A 23,106-nucleotide genomic window follows, 5' to 3' on the forward strand; every position below is an offset into this window, starting at 1 on the left:
CATAGATGTTCGGGTTTTTCTTTGCAAATTTGTTTATTTTGTGGTGCCAGCCTTCAAGATTGTTGTTGGTACGATGTCCATCATTGCCAAGGTGGTTCCACATAGACAGTGGCCAAGAACCTTCGATCCAGATTGACGTGACTTAGTCCATCAGCTGTGTTGCCTTTTCACCTTGAGGAGCATTACCGATGGTGTCTACCCAAACGTCTTCAACTTTGTCCTCGGGCACAAGGGGAAGTGCAGCCGCTCGTCTCACAAACTTGGTACCTGTCCTAGGTTCACCGAGGTCTGCTTCAGTTAGGTAAACATCCGTGTGAATGAGTCCTCAGTTCTGTCTGACATGAGTCCATACATGAGTGGCAACATATGTCCTTGGAATTCAGCATAGATGGAATATATCTGGTCGAAGAGCCTAGGGCATATTGAGAAAGTCCCGTCAGCATCGCAGTTCTAGATCCTTGTCAGTGGTGAATATGAAGATAGGAGACTGTCCCTCCTGTTGATGTAAGAATCTTTCCCCTGCCTTTGTCCTGGTCCACTGGTCCTGTAGGTCGATGTCCTGTGAGGTGTGGGACAGTCTTGGTACTGTCTTGTGTCTTTGGCAGTACATGCTCGTTCTCATGGCATCGTATGTGGGAATCAGTCTCAGAAGAGCATCATGCGCTAAATGTGGGTTTCTCCGCAACTTGGCAATTTCAACTTGGTAGATCTGATTAACAGGGGTTGTAGCGCCAGATCTGGCCCGATTGTGGAACTTGGATTTGAATGCATCAACTTCAGTAACATAGTCTCGGGCACGGTGGTTGTGACCGTTGCCAACTGAGTTGGCCATGTCGTCCACTGTCAAAACATGGGCACTGCACCCGGGCTGTGTACATTTCCAGTATGTCTTCTCTGCCCTCCTTCTGTTAACTCTGAACTTGTATCCCTGATGATAGAGATGTCTACCACCACGAAGGTTGTCTATCAGCATCACACATACCAAAGCATTCGCCATAATGATAGGATGAATTCGTTCGTTCGTTCTTTGGAGATTTAACAAGTACTACCAGCGTAACCGATTTCGCACTTGGAGATGAATTCATTCTGCAACTGACTTATTTTCACCAACGATACTAATTGCTTGAACTCAATAACCGATTTACTAAAACAATCCAAAGTCATGATATTTGAGCAAAGGATTATCATTGACTTTGATCAACATGTAAAAAGATTGATATCCAAAGACTTGTAATAGGCGCCTCCGCTGAGGGAGGTCACCCAGTGACAGTAAGGTTCATATAGTTTGGTTTGATGTTGTTATTTAACGTTCTCCGTTGTGGACTTTGCGTTGTGTATTTTAATTAGATGTTAATCTTGTACCTGGAGAACGGAACCTTTCATGGACGTTATTTCAGGTTCTATGGTAGTTCAAGTCATTGTTAAAGATTCTTCACAAAATAAGAACAAAGTTCAGATTTCACCAAATAAATACAGTTTATTAATAAATAAAAACAAACTAAGCCAAACTCAAAAAAATAAACAGAAGCCAGCATCACACACAACTAACAGTCTATGAAACCCAAAGAAAAGAAAGTCCTAACTAATTAATTCCTACATACAAAGCCTACTCTAATCCTATCGTTTCCCAACCCACTAAAAATATTCTCCTACTCTACATGCAAAATAATCCTACACAAAACCTAAGGAAAGGAGGAAGACCTCCCGACTTACTATACGGTCAGGATGTCCTCAAGCAAGCGACTTCTCTGAACGTTACAGGCCCTTAAATACCCCGCGCGCTAACCTTTGACCCGGGAGAAGTAGCCTAACTCCCATTGGCCCGCAATGGAGTCAGCCAACCAATCACGACAGCCCTACCATACCGCACTCAGAATGCAAACAGAAAACACACCGGGCCACGGCAATCCGAGCACGGCATGGCAGCGCATGCCGTGACTGTAAACTGTCCGGGAAAGGAATAATTCCAACGGAATTTTACAGCCAAACAAAGGTAAAAAGGGGAATTTTATACACTACAAGCAACCTCTGAAGAAATCTCTTACTCCCGGAAACTGCTACATAAAACTTCCCACTAAATATATATATTACAACCCCAATAATGTGAAAAGAAAATAACTTTTATTCCCAACAAAAAACCCATTTTCCTACATTCCTCCCCCCTTAAGAGTAAAATTCCCAATTTTATTCCCATATTTCTTTTCACACACACATTCACACTTACAATAAGTTACAACAAAAATGCGACAAATGCAATAGAAATAATGCGACGTTTATAAATTCAATCACTGTTCAGGGCAGCCATGGCCTCCAGCTCTTCTTCTTCCCTTTCTTCCCTGGACCTGGACCTGTATCTTGGTTCTGTGGCCATCCCTCTCATGCAATCTGTTACGTACGCTGGAGTTCAGTTGTCTTCATGTAATGAATCGTATGATAGAACAATGTCATCATGTGAAAAAGCACGTAAACTGGTTAATATGTCATTTTACCATGTGCTTTATATGGTTGTACTGTCTGGAGCAGCTTAACGTCAAAAGAATTGGACGTGTTGGAGTTAACACATAGGTATTTCTGTAGAAAGGTACAAGGTCTGCCTAAACGCACTGCTTCTCCTGTGGTTCTAGATACCCTGGGCCTACTGCCAATTCAAGGGTATATAGAAAAATCTTGTTTGCTTATGTTTGGTAGAATCTGCCGTCTAAATGATGCCTATGTTGTTAAACAATTATTTCTTCATCGTCTATTTGAATCCAGATGTATGACTACCATTGGTAAATCCCCGTCACCTATCCTGTACATGGTTAAGCTCATAAACAAGTATGGCTTGTTTGACGCTGTTAATACATACATCACAACAGGGGTTATATGTTCTAAAGCAAAATGGAATGATATTGTTAAATCCAGAATCTGTGATGCTTACGAGAGTTTGTTGTGTCATCAGATAGCAGTGAGAGAGGATCTCTCCAGATATTGCCTTATCCGAGAGCCTTTTAATCCAAGTAGACTGTGGGAACTAGCCTTGATTAAAAAGCCTAAATTTTACAAACTCTCTCATATTGTTCACATTGGCTGTAAAAAGATTGAATCCAGAGAGTGTATATGTGGAATAGTAGCTTCTGATATTGTTAAACATGTTATTATGTCCTGTACACATCTTAATGATTTGAGAAATGAAATGTTTGAAAAGATTTGTGATATTATATCGATATCTGATTTTGTTGACTTTTGGGAAAATGATGACGATGTAATAATTGCTGATTTACTTGGTGGATCTTGTACAACACTTGGTAACTTAAATATGACAGAATGGGCGGAAGTTATGTTATTAGTGGCTGATTTTATGTCAGTCTGTCATTCTAAAATATCTGCACAATTAACTGTCTACTGAGTCATTGTATATTCAACTTGACACTTTGTTGTAACATGAAACAATCTTCATATTTTTGGAGGAAATAAAGATAATCTATCTATCTATCTAACTTAATTAATAAAAACAAACTAAGCCAAACTCAACAAAATAAACAGAAGCCAGCATCACACACAACTAATAGTCTCTCCTACTCTACATGCAAAATAATCCTACACAAAACCTAAGGAAAGGAGGAAGACCTCCCGACTTACTATACGGTCAGGATGTCCTCAAGCAAGCGACTTCTCTGAACGTTACAGGCCCTTAAATACCCCGCGCGCTAACCTTTGACCCGGGAGAAGTAGCCTAACTCCCATTGGCTCGCAATGGAGTCAGCCGACCAATCACGACAGCCCTACCATACCACACTCAGAATGCAAACAGAAAACACACCGGGCCACGGCAATCCGAGCACGGCATGGCAGCGCATGCCGTGACTGTAAACTGTCCGGGAAAGGAATAATTCCAACGGAATTTTACAGCCAAACGAAGGTAAAAAGGGGAATTTTATACACTACAAGCAACCTCTGAAGAAATCTCTTACTCCCGGAAACTGCTACGTAAAACTTCCCACTAAATATATATATTACAACCCCAATAATGTGAAAAGAAAATAACTTTTATTCCCAACAAAAAACCCATTTTCCTACATTCCTCCCCCCTTAAGAGTAAAATTCCCAATTTTATTCCCATATTTCTTTTCACACACACATTCACACTTACAATAAGTTACAACAAAAATGCGACAAATACAATAGAAATAATGCGACGTTTATAAATCCAATCACTGTTCAGGGCAGCCATGGCCTCCAGCTCTTCTTCTTCCCTTTCTTCCCTGGACCTTCTTCGGGAAGGGAGGCGATGACGCCTCGAGGCTTCCTCCTGCCAAAGCCGTAGCCTTCGTGGGGAAAGTGTCTTCTCTTCTGGCTTCGCCAACCTTGGAAGTAACGTTGCTCCGGGATCCATGTATTGCCGATTGGGAGCTTGAACCCTGGAGACAGTCACGTCTCCATCGTGTGACCTTGCATGCCACCTCCCGGATGACAACTTAGCAAAACAAAAACGTGTCACATGTGGCTTGTGCTTGCTCAGCCAATGATCCAGAAGCTTTCCATATTTGTGGAAAACATGTTCCCCCACACCCGGAGACCGGGCATGGCATCCCTGCCGCCGTCCAAAGGGGTCTTTCCCTATCAAAGAATGCCTTAGACTCTTCCTCCGAAACCATAATCTCGAGAGTTTCCATCGCTGAAAGCGAGAAAAGGAAGGAAACTTCCCAATAAGCAGATTAACAACAAGCAAAAACGAAGCAAAGCAAAGAAAACAAGCATCAACAACTAAAACAACTCAAACACGTTTAAGAATGTATTTGGCAAAAAAAAACCAAAAACTGTAGCAGCTATATATATATATGTCTTACATATACATATGCATACCCCGAGGTTCTCCTCCTTTCCCATACCTAACTTGGTGAATACACAACCTTCGGCTTTACTGCCCTGCCTACCCTGGTACGTACTGGTGATTTCATTTCAGATGCCTTGTCAAGAGTGATTGCACCCTCATCAGACTCATCCTCCTCATCCCTGGAAAACGACACAACTGGATTTGTGTCGTCCAGTGTCTTAGACAGAGATAACTCTGTATCCCTTAGCCAGTTCCAAGGAACAGGTTGACCTTTAAAAGGCTTCAAATGATCAACGTGGACGTTTGATACAGGTGAATTTTGTCTCTTCTGTATTCCATACGTTATTTCAGAGATTTTCCTGACAACCAGGTATGGACCATCCCAACCAAGACCTAGCTTTCGATTGGCCTTGGGTCGATACCATCTCCAAACAAAATCTCCAATCTGAAATGATCGAACTTTCAATCCATGGTCATAATTTCGCTTCTGTGTTGCAGCAGCAACACCCAACTTGTCAGAAGCAAATTGAAAAATCATCTGAAAAACATCTTGTAACCATTGAACATATGCAACAGGGCACAGTGGATACTGAACACCTGGAGGATGACCCACCATCACGTCAATAGGCAACTGAATTTCCCTACCTAACATCATCAAGTTAGGAGTACAATTGGTGCTCTTGTGTTCACTAGCCCTATAAGCCATAAGGAGATATGGTAAGTGGTCGTCCCAGTCTAATGGTTCCTGATGGACATAAATTGAAAGCATCTGCTTCAAAGTACGGTTGAAACGTTCCACCAATCCGTCAGACTGTGGTCGGTAAGGAGTCGTACGGGTTTTCTCCACACCTAACAAATCACAGATAAATGCGAACATGTGTGACTCAAATTCCCTACCTTGATCGGTATGAATCTGTTCTGGACAACCAAATCTACACAATACCTCGGTGACTAGCTTATCAGCAACAGTAAGGGCTGTATGATCTCTAATAGCAAATGCCTCTTTCCATTTAGTGAAATAGTCCCCTACAACCATGATGTATTCATTACCATTCCGGGTAACCGGTAAAGGACCCACAATATCAATTGCCAAACATTGCCATGGATGTCGGACCTGAGACTGCCTCAACTTGGACTTGCCTTTACCTGGGCCAGGTTTGCATCGAGCACAGAACAAACATGACTTACACCACAACACAATGTCTTTTGACATATTTGGCCAATAAAATCTTGACTTGATAGCAGATTATGTTTTGTCTCGACCAAAATGACCAGCACAACATTTCACGTGTAACTGTTCAAAAATGCTATTTCGAACAAGTGATGGAGCAATCAGTGTCAGCTGTTTATCAAAAATATCAGACTCTGATATTCGATACAACAGTCCATTCTCCACAACCAAACTATCCCACTGACCCCACAGAGTCTTTGCCTCTGTTGACCACTCAGTAATATCCTCCCTAACTGGGCACTGCAATCCTTCCGTCATCAGTTTCAAGACAGGGGCAATACCTGGATCTGCTAATTGACCTTCTAACAGCTCGTCCCTAGTCCAAACCGGTATCCAGTTAGGCGTACTAGTAGAACCAACTCCAGAATCAGACGGGATGTTCCCATCAGTTGACACATCTAAACCTGCTGCGCTGTCATGTGTAAGAGGTGATACTCTAACTAATTTTGTATTCATGGCCAAACACCCTGAACAAACTTGCTTGACACTATCTCTCCTGTCACCATTGCAGTCTGGACACTTTTCAAAACTACACTTCCGTAACGGCTTCCTAGATAAACCATCAGCATTAAGATGTTTTGTGCCAGGACGATACTGAATCTGGAAGTTATAAGTCTCAATGATGCTTAACCATCAAGCTAGAATTCCTTCTGGATCCTTGAATTTTTTCAACCAGAACAACGGAGCATGATCAGTCCTTAGCAAAAACTTTCTACCAAACAAGTAGAGTAGTATATACAAAGATTGTCCGAGACCAAGTCCAACAAAAGCCTCTGTAAAGCTTTATTTCACAAATAAAGCTTTTGTCAGGCCCTTAGATCTCGCCCCCATTGTATATACTACTTTTGAACCCCTAGTTAACTTCCCGACCCCACCAGACACAATAGTGTCACTATGACCGCGAACTAGCACTTGACACTATGTCGCGTTGACCTCAATGAAACAGTTTAATGTGAATCGCCTATGATCTCTTTGGTGTTCGTAATGAAGGCTTGCTGGGCTTTCCGTACCCCCTGTTCTATGTACTTTTTTTTCTCGTCTTCGCTGATAGCAGACTTACGAGACTTGGACCTGATTTCTTTTTTCATCTTACGGTACTTGTCGAGTTCAGAGAGGATTGAACAAAATTCCTCCTCTGAGATCTTACTGTCAGTGAGTGCTGTGGAAATACGCTCACTTACTGTGTTCAGCTTTGCTTCGGCCAGAACCCTGATCTCGTCGTGTTTCAACGCTTTACGATGCAGTCTGCGGGATGCAAACTTAAACCCCAACCCTGCCACCCCTACAACCCCAGCTGTTATTTCAATGCCTAGCACTATAGGTGCGGCCACGATGGTGTATATTAAAGTACACCCCAACACCTGCCGCCCCTAGTCCCATGCTGGTTACCATAAGGGCAGTATCAGTCCCGTCCACGATATTGAAAGCTCTATGGTATTTCTTATATAGTGCCTTCCGCGTGTCGCAGTCTTGTTCTAGTTGGCGTTTTACATCACATAACTGTCTCAAGCGGAATCCGTCTACGGTTTCCAGGATCTTCGCGACTTCCTCTACGACTGGGTACAGTCCCATCCTGCGTGCATATAATATATTTTATGAGATATTTTCTAATTGGGCTTTAGTTAATGGTTGATCAATGTACTTGATACTTGCAAAGTCTAGATACTTACCTAGGTAAATAGATGAGAGGCTAATAGGTAACTCTGCGTCTACACGAACCTCATAGGAGGGTCTTACTAAGGGGGTTATAGAACCCGTTAAGGGGTCCGGTTGTATAATGATACGGCAACGTCCTTTGCTACTTCTCGGGGGACTCCAGTGTATTGTCACCCCGGGTAAAAGTTGTTGTTCTGCAAAATAAGAATATCCCCCGAGATCGACTTCTATGATGAGTGTCGAGCCTGATTACGCTACGTCTCTGAGCCGGGACGTAAGCCACGAGCACGGTTCCGTTGTTCACGACTTTGTTTAGGTAGTTGTCTTTGTTCTCCGTGAACACCTAGGGGGAGCCGAGACTAATGTTGAGAAACCAATCGTGAGAGGGTAACAACACCCATTTGTCGTCGTCGGTGAAGACGAGCGTATATGGCTTGTTTCAGGCTACAGTCGTGCTATCAACATCTTCTAAGTCGAACAGTTTGCCCCCGAACGATTGGGATACCGCCCATCTATCATCACCGATGCGGACTAGGTCGAACCGAGTGTTGAGGGCCCCTCCTGAGGTATCTACTATGTCACCTAGGGTTCTACTGATGGAGGGGACTTCAACGCGTTTGTAAATGTTGTTTTTCAGTTGCAAGGCGTACAATTTACCATCTACTCCGGGGTCGTCGAATCCACGTGTGTCCCCGAGGTCGGAGATCCCCGCATTGATGCATTTTTTCAACCTCATTCCGGGCCCTTGTGCGCTAGTCATTTTATGTGCAGCGTTATGCTGAGGTATCCTATATTAACAGGATTATGCTTTATATCTAACACCGATATTATCAACTCAGGGATGTTGCCCCGAGTAAACCTCTTATACTGACGCGGTGAAAACAACTTGGTTCTGCCGTCGAGGGTTTTATCTCGTCCGGCGACATCCCGAGTGTCCTTTGCCAATGGTCGGCTGATCCTCAAGGGTTTATTCCGTTGTTGGTTAACACCACTCTTCCGTTTGCGTCGTTCATCTTGAGGTCGGCTCCCAAGGGTTTGAAGACCTCGTCGCTTAGCGAGCACACGCTGTAGTAGCCGTCAGTTATCTGGTTGCGGGCGCCACTGACGAACAGCTTGTTGTTGTTTACGTTGATGTTAGTCCATCGCGGTAGGTAGGTGATATCGCAGAGTGTGACTTCGAGTTGGCCCTACGTGTTATCGATCGCGTGCATCATCTGAACGGACTCGCCGCTCGTTATTCCTGGAAGTGTTACGTACATGTTAGAGTATATATATCCATTATATAATACTTTAAAAATGTACAAGCCAGGAGTGTTTTACCCTAAACTGGACATAAATTTCCCACACATGAAGATTGTGGTCGACGCTGCTGGGTTGTATTTCGACGCCAAGTTTATAGATGTATTTGACAGGTATAGGTTTTCGGTGACTAACGCTAAGGTAGTCCACGCTTGGTTCAACAACCCGATGCAGTTCTGGCAGAATCAACTCAACTTCGCCGTGTGGTGCGCTACAACGGGGTGTGGCTTGACATTAACCGACACTCGGCGGGGCCGCTGAGTCAGTCTGTGTTCACGTACCACATGTACTACCAGGTCAGGCGTATCCTCAAAGAGATCAGCGCTCCAATCCCACAGGACAAAGCATGGGACGCAGTAAACAACCAGTACGATAGACGGGCCTACAAACGCGTTTGCAATGAATTCGAACTAGACCCAAAGACGGATTGGCGTTTGCCGGGCTCGAACCATGGGTTGGGTATCCCCATCGCTCACAATAAGCACATCGCGGAAGTCAGCAAACAGCTGGTGAAAGATTGGGGTTACAAGTCGTATCATATCACAACAAATGAGTGGGATGACCGTTACATGGCTTTCGACACCAGCAAGGATGACAGAGTCTGGAGGTTCGAGCAGGGGCCCGAGGACGATTGGAAAATGTTCATGCTGGACACGTCGAAAGGGTTTACTCGTGCACGGCACCGAACGCTTGAACGACTCGATTCGAACATACATGTGGGCGCTGTTAGGTGCGCAGGTGCAAACGTTTTCCAGTATTATCGGTAAGGGGACTGCTTACAACGCGCAGAAACAGTTCATGTCCAATGTCGAGGATGCTATCAATGCTCCAGTTGATCTCCCGAGTGCTATCCGACGCTACCAAGACGTGTTGGAATACGCCCGGTCGAAAGTCAACTACGTCTTCGACGTGGGATTGTACATTGCTCCGAGCGATATGCAGCACATCGACCGTAAAACAGCGCTGGTGGTTGGCGGGGTCGCGGTTGGATTTGGGCTTATTTGGTTAAAAATTCCTTAGCAGACCAGACCCGCCACGGCGACGATGGCTGCCCACAGGTTTTGACCGAGCCACGTGACAGTTTTTGCCAGCATGCTAAGTAACCACGAGACGATGCTACCAAGGATGCCGGGCAGGGCTTCGGCGGCCTTACCAGCAAGTTTAGCTAGGGCTTCACCGAGTGATTTCAGGTGTTTTTTTATCCAGTCTCTGACATCACCAGTGGTTGATATGATGAAGCCCAATGCCGTCAGAATGCTGGCGATAGTAATCCCTTGTTCTCGGAAGAGGATTCGGATCCTGTCAGCTAGCGTGATGTCCTCATTTAGGACTCGATCGATGGTTTCCCGTACACGACTGATCTGGGATCGGAGGGCTTCCCGGCTCGAGGGAGCGGATTCCAACCGAGTCCGTCTCTCGTCTTCCAAGTTTTTTATTCTCTCCTCGATACGATGTTTCATATCATCGTCCTCCGTTTCGGTGAGTTTTATTTTCTCGCGAGCGATGTGCTTGTCGACTTTGTTCAGTTTCCCCATGTTGTTTACGAGTTCTCCGCGTACACGTTTCAAGGCTTCGTCTAGACCGTACAGTTCCCTCAGGGGAAATTCGAAACCCAGCAAGGGTTCATCATGGTACGTGGTCAATATTTTTTCGATGTTGTCTGATATTTCTTTAGCACGTTGGGGTATATCACCTTCACCGCTGAGTTCGGCCCTGATGTTTTGTAGATCTTGGGCGACCTTCGGGGGAAGCTTAGGCCGTCGGCGCCCACCGTAATCTCGCATGTTTAATTCATCACGGATAAAGTCAGTACCATGGCGACTGGTGAGAGTAGACAAAGCGAAGCGGTTTTTCGCATGCGCTTATTCACGAGATCGATCTCCGGATGAGCTTTCAATCGCAGCGTGCCCTTGTCAGCGATGGTAAACTTGGAATACTCTATTCCCCACGGCTTGGCGTAATTTTTATCCTGTGTTAACCCCTTGTAATAATCGTTGACGGTTGTTTTTAAAAGTTCGTCGCTCAAGGTGCCGCCCATGAACGAGGTGTCTTCACCGGAATCCACCTCAACGGGCGCACCAGCGTCAAAATCATCCATTTCGATGTCGTCAGCCATTATTTATATTAAACTATCTATATCTATATAACAATGTATGGTAGGAAACTAGATCCTTTCCGAAGATCAAGAGAGCCTCTAGGCGTCAGAGCCGTGCGCCAGTCGGTGACCATCACCAACAATCCCAGCAAGATAGACCAGAACCAAACGCTGCTGGTTAGATTACCAAGAAGGCTCAACCCGCGGGCAAATTGAAATTATATCTGTACGTGATTATGGACGCGCAACTTAATATAGAGAATGGGAGATTCGTGCAAGCCATCTACTGATGGCGGCGAGCCATCTATTGATCTACCCCGCGACCCGCACTGCACCATAGTGTGCGGGCAGACTGGTTGTGGGAAGACCGTTTTCGTGCTGGATATGCTGGAGGGGCACTACCGGAATGTGTTTGAAAACATCGTTATCATGTGCCCTACTCTGCACATGAATAGAACGTACACGGAAAGACCTTGGGTGATGACGAACACGGACGTACACAGAGTCGACCCGGGGACACGTCTGCAGAACTTGTTGAAGGCTTATCACAACAAATTCAAGGGGGAGTCAACGCTGTTCATACTGGACGACTGCAGCGCTAATCGAGAGATAACAAAAAAGAGAGACATGCTATCGTACCTGGCCTTCTCTGGCCATCACGCAAAGCACAGCGTCTGGGTGCTAACGCAGAAGTTCAACTCGGTGTTGAAAGACCTCAGGGAGCAGACGCGATGGGTGGCCTTATTCCACTGCAAGGACAGGGATTCGTTCGAGGAGTGTTTGAGAGAGAACGATGTGATGAGCAAACTAGAACGAGAACGTGTGAAGAAACAGCTCGCTGAAACTAAGCACTCTAAGCTCGTGCTTAAGACCGACCAACCTGTGGCCTATAAGGTGTTTTAGCTTAGCGATGTTAAGTAAATGCTAAGCAATGCTAAGCAATGCTAAGCAAAGCTAAGCAAAGCTAAGCAAATGCTAAGTAATTATGGGTTGTGAAGTGCCAATCGTGTGTAATTTAACCTTCATCTCGATGTGTTTCGCCTGCATCGGTTATTATATCATTAGAGTAAAGAATCGCTTGGTATATAATAGGATGGAGTGCGACGACTTGCTCGAACAACTGTTGGCCCAGCAGGATCAGAGTGATGACAAGCGAGAGAAACTAATGGCGCTGGCTGTCGGCGGCAAGGCCAAACAATACTTTGGGGACTATACCCCTGATAAAATCCAGAAACTGTCCACCGATGAGGTCGATAAGCTCCCGGCTCGGGGCTGAGATGACGAAGACTATAGGCTCAACAATGACGCAGATCTACACCGGTTTGGCATCGTATGCCCTCCCCATTCCCCCGGAACGCCCGCTTTACCTGTGGGAGGACCTCGAGAGTCGCCGCCGGTAGAAAAAGGTGGTCTAACCAACATAAGAGTAACTACACTTCACTCCTGTGGATTGCAGGCGTAACTGCTGCCGCGGCTCTCTCATTATTGTTATATAATAAACAACCTCCCCCACAATTAGAGGTCAACCCAAATATCATGTTATAAATATATATTTTATATCATATACATAATGTCTGAGGGGAAAACGTTTTATCAACGATGCATACCACGCTCGGTTGACCAAAATGGTGCTTAAACAACCGACTATCAAGCTAGATTTCAACCTGCAGGATATGGGCATGCTTATAATGAACCTGGGTATGGCGATGGCCACCAAGGACATCCTCGTAAAACAAGGGATCCTACCGGAAAATATTTTGAAGTAGATGTAACTATATATAGGATGGCTACGATCGCCATGATGGTTGGCGGGGCGTTAGTAACCGCCCTGGCATTTTCCAGGAGAAATTTCCTCTTCTCGAAACTACGGGTGTCGAATGCGGCCGAGATAGAAGCGGAACGGAAGCGCCACGATTTGGCCAATGAGAAATTCCAAACCGCGCACGCCGAGTACGCGAAGAAACGTATACAGTTGCTCGAGTACGCTAACAAACAAATCCAGCGTGAGAACCATACCGCTAAAACAATCAATAGAGTTGAAGTCGCAGCGAGAGAATACTTCCTGGTAACCAGCAAACAGCCCGAACCACTCCCTCCTAAGCCCACACTCGCTCAGTACTACATACCATCCCCGGGGCAAAAGGACCGGGGGAATTGATCTTTATCACGCTGGGTCTAGCAGCGACTGCGTTGGTTGTAAAACAATTAGACTAAGTACTCATATGAGTATACCAAAGATGAGACCTGCCCCGTACCGATGCCAGTACATACTTAGGGGGAAGACTGAGACCTGCGGTAGGAAATGTAGGATGGAGGGGTATTGCTGTTTTCATAGAAAATGTTTTGTGAACCACACGTGTTCAGTGTGCGGTATTGGAGTGAAATGTCACTACCGTTTATGTAAAGCCCACGGGGCAAACGTAGTCAGGCACCAGCTTATCTACGAGGAGAAAAAAGACTACACAAACGAATGTAGATGCCTCCTTAGCATGGAGGTGTAGTGACCCAATTAGAGACTGTGTACACCTAGGTATAATGATGTTCGTGGAAGTTGAGCCCAGGGAAAGTCGTTGCCTGAGAAGCTGGCAGATGGATATAGGTAGAAGTATAGATATCAATGTCCTCAGACCTATTATTGTTGGTGAACTCTATAAGGCACTGGAGGAGGAGGGCTTCGCAGTTTCAATCATGGTGAAAGCAGGGACTTGGAATTACTTTGATGGTGGGAAAGGAGATGGGTATCAACGCGGGGATATAAAGGAGTTTGTTGAGACCTCGTTGGAAATAATACAAAACACCCTCGCATGTTCCGGGGAGGGTATAATCGATGAGGTCTATCTAGATATTTGCTAAAGGATTTTATGGGCGCCTTATTATTTTTTGAGGGTTGGAGGAGTTACCTCCCTTGCCGGTGGCCCAATTAGAGATTGTATACGCTTTGGTATAACAATGTCTACTACTCGAGAGCTCAAGCAGATTGTGAGAGAGCGAGGTGTAGTTGGTTACTCTCGAATGAGGAAACCAGAGTTGTTGAGATTACTCGGCCTACAAGCCCCTCCCACGGTAAAACAACTAAAACTCTGAGCGAAAGAGCTTGGGTTGACGGGTTATACCCACCTGGGGAAAGCCGGGTTAGTCGCATTATTACACGACCCCGTAGCAAAGACCCCCACTGTGAAACAACTCAAACAGGAGGCCCGCAAGCTGGGGTTAGTAGGTTATTCCCATATGAGGAAGTCCCAGCTTGTAGAACTATTACGGCAGAATAGAGCTAGAGTTCATGCGCACTGAGCGCGCTGTAGGTAACTATCTGAGAGGCTGGCGCATGCATGTTGATAAGAAAATAGACATCACCGACATCAAGCCTCTAGATGCTGATAAAGTCAATGAGGAACTAAACGATTTGGGAAGTATAAAGTTTCAAATCACAGTGAAAATGTCACTCGATAAACAGCAGGGGTCTGGGGTCATTGAGTACATTCAGCCTAACTTCCGAGGTAAACAAGAAGTCGTGACTCATACCGAGACTATAGATGAGTCAATCGATATCAGTTTTCAGCAGATATGAGAATACCTAGAACGCTACACGCACATGGGTTCCGGGTGGGTCGTGGATAAAATCGATAATGTCTATCTAGCGGGTCGTACCTAGACTTGCCCCCCTACTACAAAGCAAAACAGGCCATGGTCAACATCAAGAATAGAGGAGACGATTGCCTGAGGGTAGCTACCAGGTCAGCCTTGTTTCCAGCTGACACTCATTCGGACAGGCTTTCTAGCTATCCCCAAGACGATGGGCTCAACTGGGATGGTATAGATGAACCCACCCCCATATCCCAGATCACTAAAGTAGAAAAACAGAATAATATAGCTTATAACGTCTTAGGACACGAAGGCAACAAAACGATCGTGCACACGATCAGCCCAGTGGGGGGGCAGGAGGGCCGCCGCGTGATCAATATATTCATGATCCGGCGAGGTGATAAGTATCACTACACGTGGATAAAACACCTCAGCAGGCTGTTGCACGACCAGTCGAAACACGTTGGGAAAAACACTTTTGCATACGATGCCTGCATGGTTTCAGCCGACCCACCCTGCTGGAATCCCACCGGGAGGATTGCCAAGGTGTGGGGCAGACGGCCATACGAGTCGACATGCCCAAGGAAGGTGACAATATACTAAAATTCGACAACCAAAAGAACCAGATGCCCGTGCCTTACATCATCTACGCCGACTTCAAAGCCTTGGTCAAATCTGTTGAGGCTGGGGGTACGTATGGAATAAACTGGTCTGTAAGAATCTGGGTGACTACCATGACCTGTACTTGATGACAAATGTACTCCTGCTAGCCGACGTGTTTGAGACGTTAAGGAGGACGTGTTTTAAGCAGTATCAACTCGACCCCGCATGGTACTACACCAGCCCATGTCTGTCGTGGGATGCATTGCTGAAAAAGACCGGAGTTAAGTTGGAATTGTTCACCGATTACGACATGCACCTATTCATTGAGAAAGGCTTGCGAGGTGGGATTTCCATGGCTGCCAAACGCTACGCAAAAGCCAATAATCAATACGTGAAGGGCTACGACCCGAGCAAGCCAACATCATATTCTCTACCTCGACGCCAACAACCTGTACGGCTGGGCCATGAGCCAGTATCTACCCACAGTGGGATTCGAATGGGCATCACCCGAGATCGATGTTATGAGCATCGCGCCGGATTCGAACAAAGGCTATATCCTCAAGGTTGACTTGGAATACCCCAAGGCACACACATCGCACAACAGCTACCCCCTGGCCTCCGAACGTATGAGGGTTAACCCGGACTGGATGTCTGAGTACCAACATAACTTGCTAGGTGGGCGGGTGGCAGACGTTGAAAAACTCGTGCCCAACTTAATGAATAAGACCAAGTACATCGTTCACTATCGCAACCTACAGCTGTACCTGTCGTTGGGTATGAGGCTGACCAAAATACACAGGGTGCTCGTGTTCGACCAGAGCCCCTGGATGGAGCCCTACATCAGAATGAACACGGACCAATGGACACTAAGCGTAGGATAGCTATTGATGGGATCAACACGTACGCGTACGGGCATGAGAAAATTGAACCAAGAACATAGGTGTATATATGTCGGGATGTCACGGAACCAGAGAAAGTTTGAGGCTATTTACTACAGCCCGCGTGGGTACTGGAAAGGAGCTAGCGCCGTACATAAGCTGGCTAAAATGGCGCGAGTACCCCCGGACGAGGCCAAAGCGTGGCTTGAAAAACAAGCCCTGTGGCAGATCTATTTACCGGCACCCCGCTACGTGCCTAGAAGAAGGTTCGGTATTACCGCACCCAATAGCGTTCACCAGGCCGACCTACTGTTCCTACCCAACGACAAGAGGTACAAGTATGCCCTAACCGTCATGGACGTGGCCAGTCGCTACAAGGAAGCCGAACCCTTGACCGCGAAAGACTCAGCCCAGGTAGCCTGCGGATTCGAACGCATATACAAATGCAGTATGCTGACGTGGCCAACAGAGCTGCAAGTCAACCCCGGGCGGGAGTTCATGGGTGCCGTGTCACAACTGCTAGACAAACACGATACCAAGGTCAGGCGTGGCGCGGTCGGAGCCCATCGCAGCCAAGCCATAGTCGAGAGATTCAATTGGACTTTGGCCGAGCGCTTATTCGGGCACCAGTATGCGAGAGAGATTGCCAACCCGGGAAAACGATCGACGGAATGGGTAGCGCGGCTACCTCAGGTGGTGTCGGCTATCAACCACGAAACCACTCGGCTCACCGGCAAGAAACCAGCCAACGCTATCAAACTGAAATCAGTGGTGGCTGAGTCGGCTGCACCATCGCGTGGGAAGGAGAAACAGATACCCGATAGGGCCCTCGTGAGGTACCTCTACCAGCCGGGGGAACATGAAGGGGACACTCAGAAACGAGCCACCGATCCGATATGGTCAGTCAAAACTTACAACATAGATAAAGTGGACATCAAAGCTGACGAGCCGAACTTGTGCTACTTGAGAGATGGGCCAGGGAGAGGTTTCGTCAGAGAGGAATTATTAGTCATACCGTACAGCACAATGTTACCCCCCAAGCAAAATATTTAACACTTACTGTTGAGTAATCCCAATAGTATCCTATAACCAGCTCATTCACATTAAACTGTTTCCTGTCAACACGAGATGTCACATGATCAGGAAAGTGCTAGTTCGCGGTCATAGTGACACTATTGTGTCTGGTGGGGTCGGGAAGTTAACTGGGGGTTCAAAAGTAGTATCTACAATGGGGGCGAGATCTTAGGGCCTGACAAAAGCTTTATTTGTGAAATAAAGCTTTACAGAGGCTTTTGTTGGACTTGGTCTCGGACAATCTTTGTATATCCTACTAGTAGTGTCGAAAAGATTTCAAAAATGTGACAACTGCCAACAGAGTGCTGGACCTAGAGTTTTACTGCCATAAGCAAGTACTTTTTCTTCACCATCCTGAATCTGTGAAAGAACAGCTCCCATACCAAAAGCACTAGCATCAGTATCCAAGATAAAGATATCCTCATCTTTTGGAAATGCTAATACTGGAGAAGTCACAAGACACTTTGGTTGAATGCTTCATTGCATTGTTCTGTCCATACAAAAGGAACACCTTTTTGTGTTAGTCTAACCAAGGGAAATGCAATGTGAGAGAAATCTGACACAAAATGCCTGTAATATCCCACCAAACCTAAAAAACTCCGAACTTCAGTACGACTTCCAGGAATTGGCCAGGTTTCGATAGAACTGATCTTATCAGGATTACATCTGATCCCTTCTTCTGACACAATATGACCTAGAAAAGCAACTTATGTTAGAAAGAGTGTACACTTCTTAGGCTTCAACTTAAGGTTTGCCTGACGTAACTGTGTGAAAACCAACCTCAGATTTAGTAAAGCATCACTGAAATCTGACCCAAAAACAATAACGTCATCAAGGTAACACAGGCATTTCTTCCACCTAAGTTTTCCAAGAACTTTGTCCATCAACCTCTCAAATGTAGCTGGTGCATTAGTTAAACCAAACGGCATGACATTGAAATGGTACAACCCCATATGCGTGGCAAACGCAGTTTTGTGCTTATCCCTTGGATCCATCTTTACTTGCCAATATCCACTAGCCAAGTCCAGCGAGGTGAACCACTTGGAACCTCCCAGAGTCTCATCAATACGAGGTAAAGGATATGCGTCCTTTGTACTGACAGTGTTCAACTTTCTAAAGTCCACACAAAACCTACAACTGCCGTCCTTCTTAGTCACTAAGCAAACTGGAGCTGACCACGGACTATCACTAGGCTCTATGACACCATGTTCCAACATTTTGTCTACTTCATCCTCTATCACCTGTTTCCTACTCAAAGGCACTCTTCTAGCAGGAAGCTTAATGGGAACCGCTCCAGGAGTGTCTATCCTATGAGTTTCCACACTGGTTTGTCCTAATCTCCCGTCCTCACCAACAAAAATATCCTCAAACTCAGAAACTAAGTGAGTCAAAGCCTGTCTCTGTTCAACCGAAAGGGTTTCTGAACTTTTATCAATCAAAGGCTGCAAGTGAGAAGGAAGTTCCTGTTTGGCTGTTTCAAGTTCTTGATTTTGACACTCAACCACCTGTCTAATAGCACTGATGTTACCAACTAATGCCGAGCTGTTCAACGATACTCCCTTGTTACTTAGGTTTAAAACTGAAACCACAACCATATCATCCTTAGGTCTAACTAAACTCCTAGCCACAAAAAGACCTCTACTACGTAACTGGTTATTTGGTTCAATCAAACCATGTTCATATGAAAAGGGACCTACCATTTTACACTCAATAAATCTTTCTGCACCTTCAGGAACAACAACTTTGTCCTGTACAAGAATACGAGAACAGCTGTATGTTTTCTGACTGTAAAGCTTGAGCTTACCCTGTGAAGTACTAAGCACCTTCTTTCTGATCTTGATTTCACAATCATACGCCTCAAAGTAATCCATACCAATGATACTACTCAAATGTCCTAGGTCTGCAACCACAAACTCTTGCACAAACTGTGCTCTACGAACAGTAAACTCAAATGTTGCACAACCATACACATGAACCGCGTACCATTCGCTGTGAAAATGTCCCTATCAACGACACTCAAAGTGGAATCATTGAGACCCTACTTCTGGAAATCCTGATATGACAGTATTGAAACAGGAGAACCTGTATCCACAAGTACTGTACATATGTCTGACCCAAGCTCAATATCCAGAAAAAGACATGATTTACCACTAGTACTAGCACGCAATACTACTGGCTCTCGCATACTTGAACGCATTTCTCCCACATGTGATGACCTCTTCCCTGCAGTGCAACTTTCAGTTGGCCTAACATTCTGCTTGACATTGGCTGGAATCTCGGCCTCGATCCCAGCCTGACTTAGTTTCCCCCCATTTGGTTTTGCTGCAGCAGGTCCAAGTAATTCTAACATAGCTAGATGTGGACATTTATCTCTCATATGTCCAGGATCCTGACAAACATAAAATGCAAATTTCCTTGGCCTCTGGAATGATTTCACAAATATTTCTAAACGCTGATCTATCAACTTGACAACAGCATCCACAGTCAAACCCTCATTTGACACTGGTTCGGAAAACCCTGGCAATCCGCTCACACGTTTCAGGTTTCCTGCTTTTTTGTACCTCAACTGCCTCAAACTCAACACCATGAGCAATTGCTTCCTCTAATGTTTGGGGATGTGCAAACAATGTGTTTCTTCATATTGAAATTCAACAACCCCGTCAAAAACTGGTCTATGACATGTGGCTCAAGAGAAACAAAGGTGGCATCTGGATACGCCAAAAGTGCCAATCTCCGCAACTGGTAACCATAGTCAGCCACCGACTCATCCTTGCCCTGTCTATGGTTCCTAAACTCAGTCCGAAAAGCTACACCTCTTTCTCTAGGATTGAACCTCTGAGTTAGTACACCTTTAATTGCACTGTAATCACTCAACTGTAATAGCGTAAGGCTACTGAGAAGTTTTTTAGCTGTACCTCATAAACACATAGTTAACTGTTGTGATTTTTCTCCACTAGAGCACCCATTCCATGCAGCAACTTGTTCAAAATGAACAAGAAAATCCGGCCATTCACAACTTTTACCATCAAAAGTATCCGGTCTAACTTCACGATGGGTAGGTTTCGTCACGAATGGTTGCACAAATGAGCTATCCCAATCACTATGATAAACCCTATCACCTGTCCAGTTAGAATCTATCAAAGAAGTATTCGACATCGGACCAGGAACCAACCCTGCTGCTGAAGGTGCCCTCTGATTGAATCTACAGAATTCATTCTGCCTGTCAAAGTGTCTATCTACAAATGGAACACCAAAATGTACAGAACGTCTATCCTGTCTATCACTTCTACCATAAGCAGACCTTTGCTGAAAATTCAGCATTGCTTCATTCACAGATGATGAAATACCCATTATCTCACTATTACCGGCTTGTGTACTAACACTTGGGAGTGGATGAGACGAACCAATGTTTTCAACTGAACGACAAACATTAGGTGTAGAGGTTGCAAATCCCACTTGACCTAAATCTGACAAGTCAATAAGAGCATGGTCCAGATTATCTGGAGTAGAGGGGACTCAACCCGATCATGTGCCATGGAATATAAATCACGTGTCTCCCCTGATGCCATTTTGTTTGACTATAGATGCTGCAAAACCAAGAACTTTATAATTCTGCTTCTAAACGTACTCTATGAATGTACTTTATGACCTCTAATCAGTTTCAACAGGATATACCTGTATGATGAAACAGACCTTGATTCACATAATAAAACTACAAAATGTAATACTTTACTTGTTTTGGGATTTTTCCTTTTTTTCTTACGGAAACAATGTCACTTATTCTGACAAGAATCAATTAGTTTTCATTAAGAAAATGACAAAACTATCCGGGTCACGGCACCAAATCTGTAATAGGCGCTTCCGCTGAGGGAGGTCACCCAGTGACAGTAAGGTTCATATATCAAGGTTCAATGTTGTTATTTAACGTTCTCCGTTGTGGACTTTGCGTTGTGTATTTTAATTAGATGTTAATCTTGTGCCTGGAGAACGGAACCTTTCATGGACCTTATTTCAGGTTCTATGGTAGTTCAAGTCAAAGATTCTTCACAAAATAAGAACAAAGTTCAGATTTCACCAAATAAATACAGTTTATTAATTAATAAAAACAAACTAAGCCAAACTCAACAAAATAAACAGAAGCCAGCATCACACACACTCACAACTAACAGTCTATGAAACCCAAAGAAAAAGAAAGTCCTAACTAATTAATTCCTACATACAAAGCCTACTCTAATCCTATCGTTTCCCCTAACCCACTAAATATTCTCCTACTCTACATGCAAAATAATCCTACACAAAACCTAAGGAAAGGAGGAAGACCTCCCGACTTACTATACGGTCAGGATGTCCTCAAGCAAGCGACTTCTCTGAGCGTTACAGGCCCTTAAATACCCCGCGAGCTAACCTTTGACCCGGGAGAAGTAGCCTAACTCCCATTGGCCCGCAATGGAGTCAGCCGACCAATCACGACAGCCCTACCATACCGCACTCGGAATGCAAACAGAAAACACACCGGGCCACGGCAATCCGAGCACGGCATGGCAGCGCATGCCGTGACTGTAAACTGTCCGGGAAAGGAATAATTCCAACGGAATTTTACAGCCAAACGAAGGTAAAAAGGGGAATTTTATACACTACAAGCAACCTCTGAAGAAATCACTTACTCCCGGAAACTGCTACTATATACGTAAAACTTCCCACTAAATATATATATTACAACCCCAATAATGTGAAAAGAAAATAACTTTTATTCCCAACAAAAACCCCATTTTCCTACACACTAATGATAAATTCACTGGAGTATATAATTTACTCTCAAAACATCACTACTTAATATGTAAACACTACCCGACAAAACCTAAGTCAACAAAAGCAGTACAGCACCTGTAGAACCTGTAAGTTCACAGGCAATTACTCTCAAAACATCACTACTTAATTATCTAAACACTACCCGGGAAGTCGACAAAAGCGGTACAGCACCTGTCTACAAACCTGGGACTCAGTTTGTCGACTTCCCGGGATAACTTAAATTTAATTTGTCGACTTCCCGGGCGGACACCAATAACCCAATCGCCACACGGTGTTGTGTTATATCATTATCCATCTGGTATGTTCAACTGACTGAGAAATGGGATAAATGTGCAAATTGGGGATCGGGTTATTTGACATTTTGACATAACTAAATACAGAATTTGTTTAGGCAATGCAGACTCTCTTAAGACAAATGATGCAGTTTGATTCAGTACTAAGAAAGGAAGTGATATAAACATGGATGTACTCGTACAGTAGAATGAGACGTAAACAGCAAAGGTAAGGAAATAAATCATGAATATATATATACAAGAGGATATGCATAAGCAAACCTAGGTGATCCTGAAGTGTTGATCACATTTTGAACAACATATATATTCAATAGCTGGTACTTACATTTAGGAGACATGTTCCACAATACAACATATACACCTGGAACTTAATTAAGCACCCCCCCTATTTTCTGGATGATGAGAAACAAAACTTGCTGTAACTTTCTCACTATTGCAAAGATAGTGGAACCTTAGCTATTGTGAAACATACGATCTATTGGCAAATGAAAAACAAGACAATGATTCCAGTTTGTGTTGTTTTAATAGCGTAACCAATGTGATTTGGTCACTATTGATTTTTGATGAAAATAGTCACTGAACAAGTATGGTCGTAGCATTGTCAATGGCTGACTATTACAAGAAATGATGCACAAGGAATGTCACATGCTAACATCTGATGCGTCTGGCATCAGTATCGGGTGTATCCCCCCACGTGCTTGGATGACAGCTTGAATCCTTCTCCTCATGCTACTGGTAAACCTTCTGATACGATCAAGTGGCAATTGCCG

The 23,106-nt window shown here is 44.7% G+C and overlaps 1 protein-coding gene across 2 annotated transcripts in view; it reads right to left on the minus strand.

Annotated features, from left to right (window-relative positions):
- The window catches only part of LOC124285238, a 290,116-nt gene that overhangs the window by 80,510 nt on the left and 186,500 nt on the right, over positions 1-23,106 (minus strand). The gene's annotated exons all lie outside the window — the stretch shown is intronic.

Source organism: Haliotis rubra, unplaced genomic scaffold (assembly GCF_003918875.1).
Source record: "Haliotis rubra isolate DU_JTF1 unplaced genomic scaffold, ASM391887v1 Scf356, whole genome shotgun sequence".
Lineage (NCBI taxonomy): Eukaryota > Metazoa > Mollusca > Gastropoda > Lepetellida > Haliotidae > Haliotis > Haliotis rubra.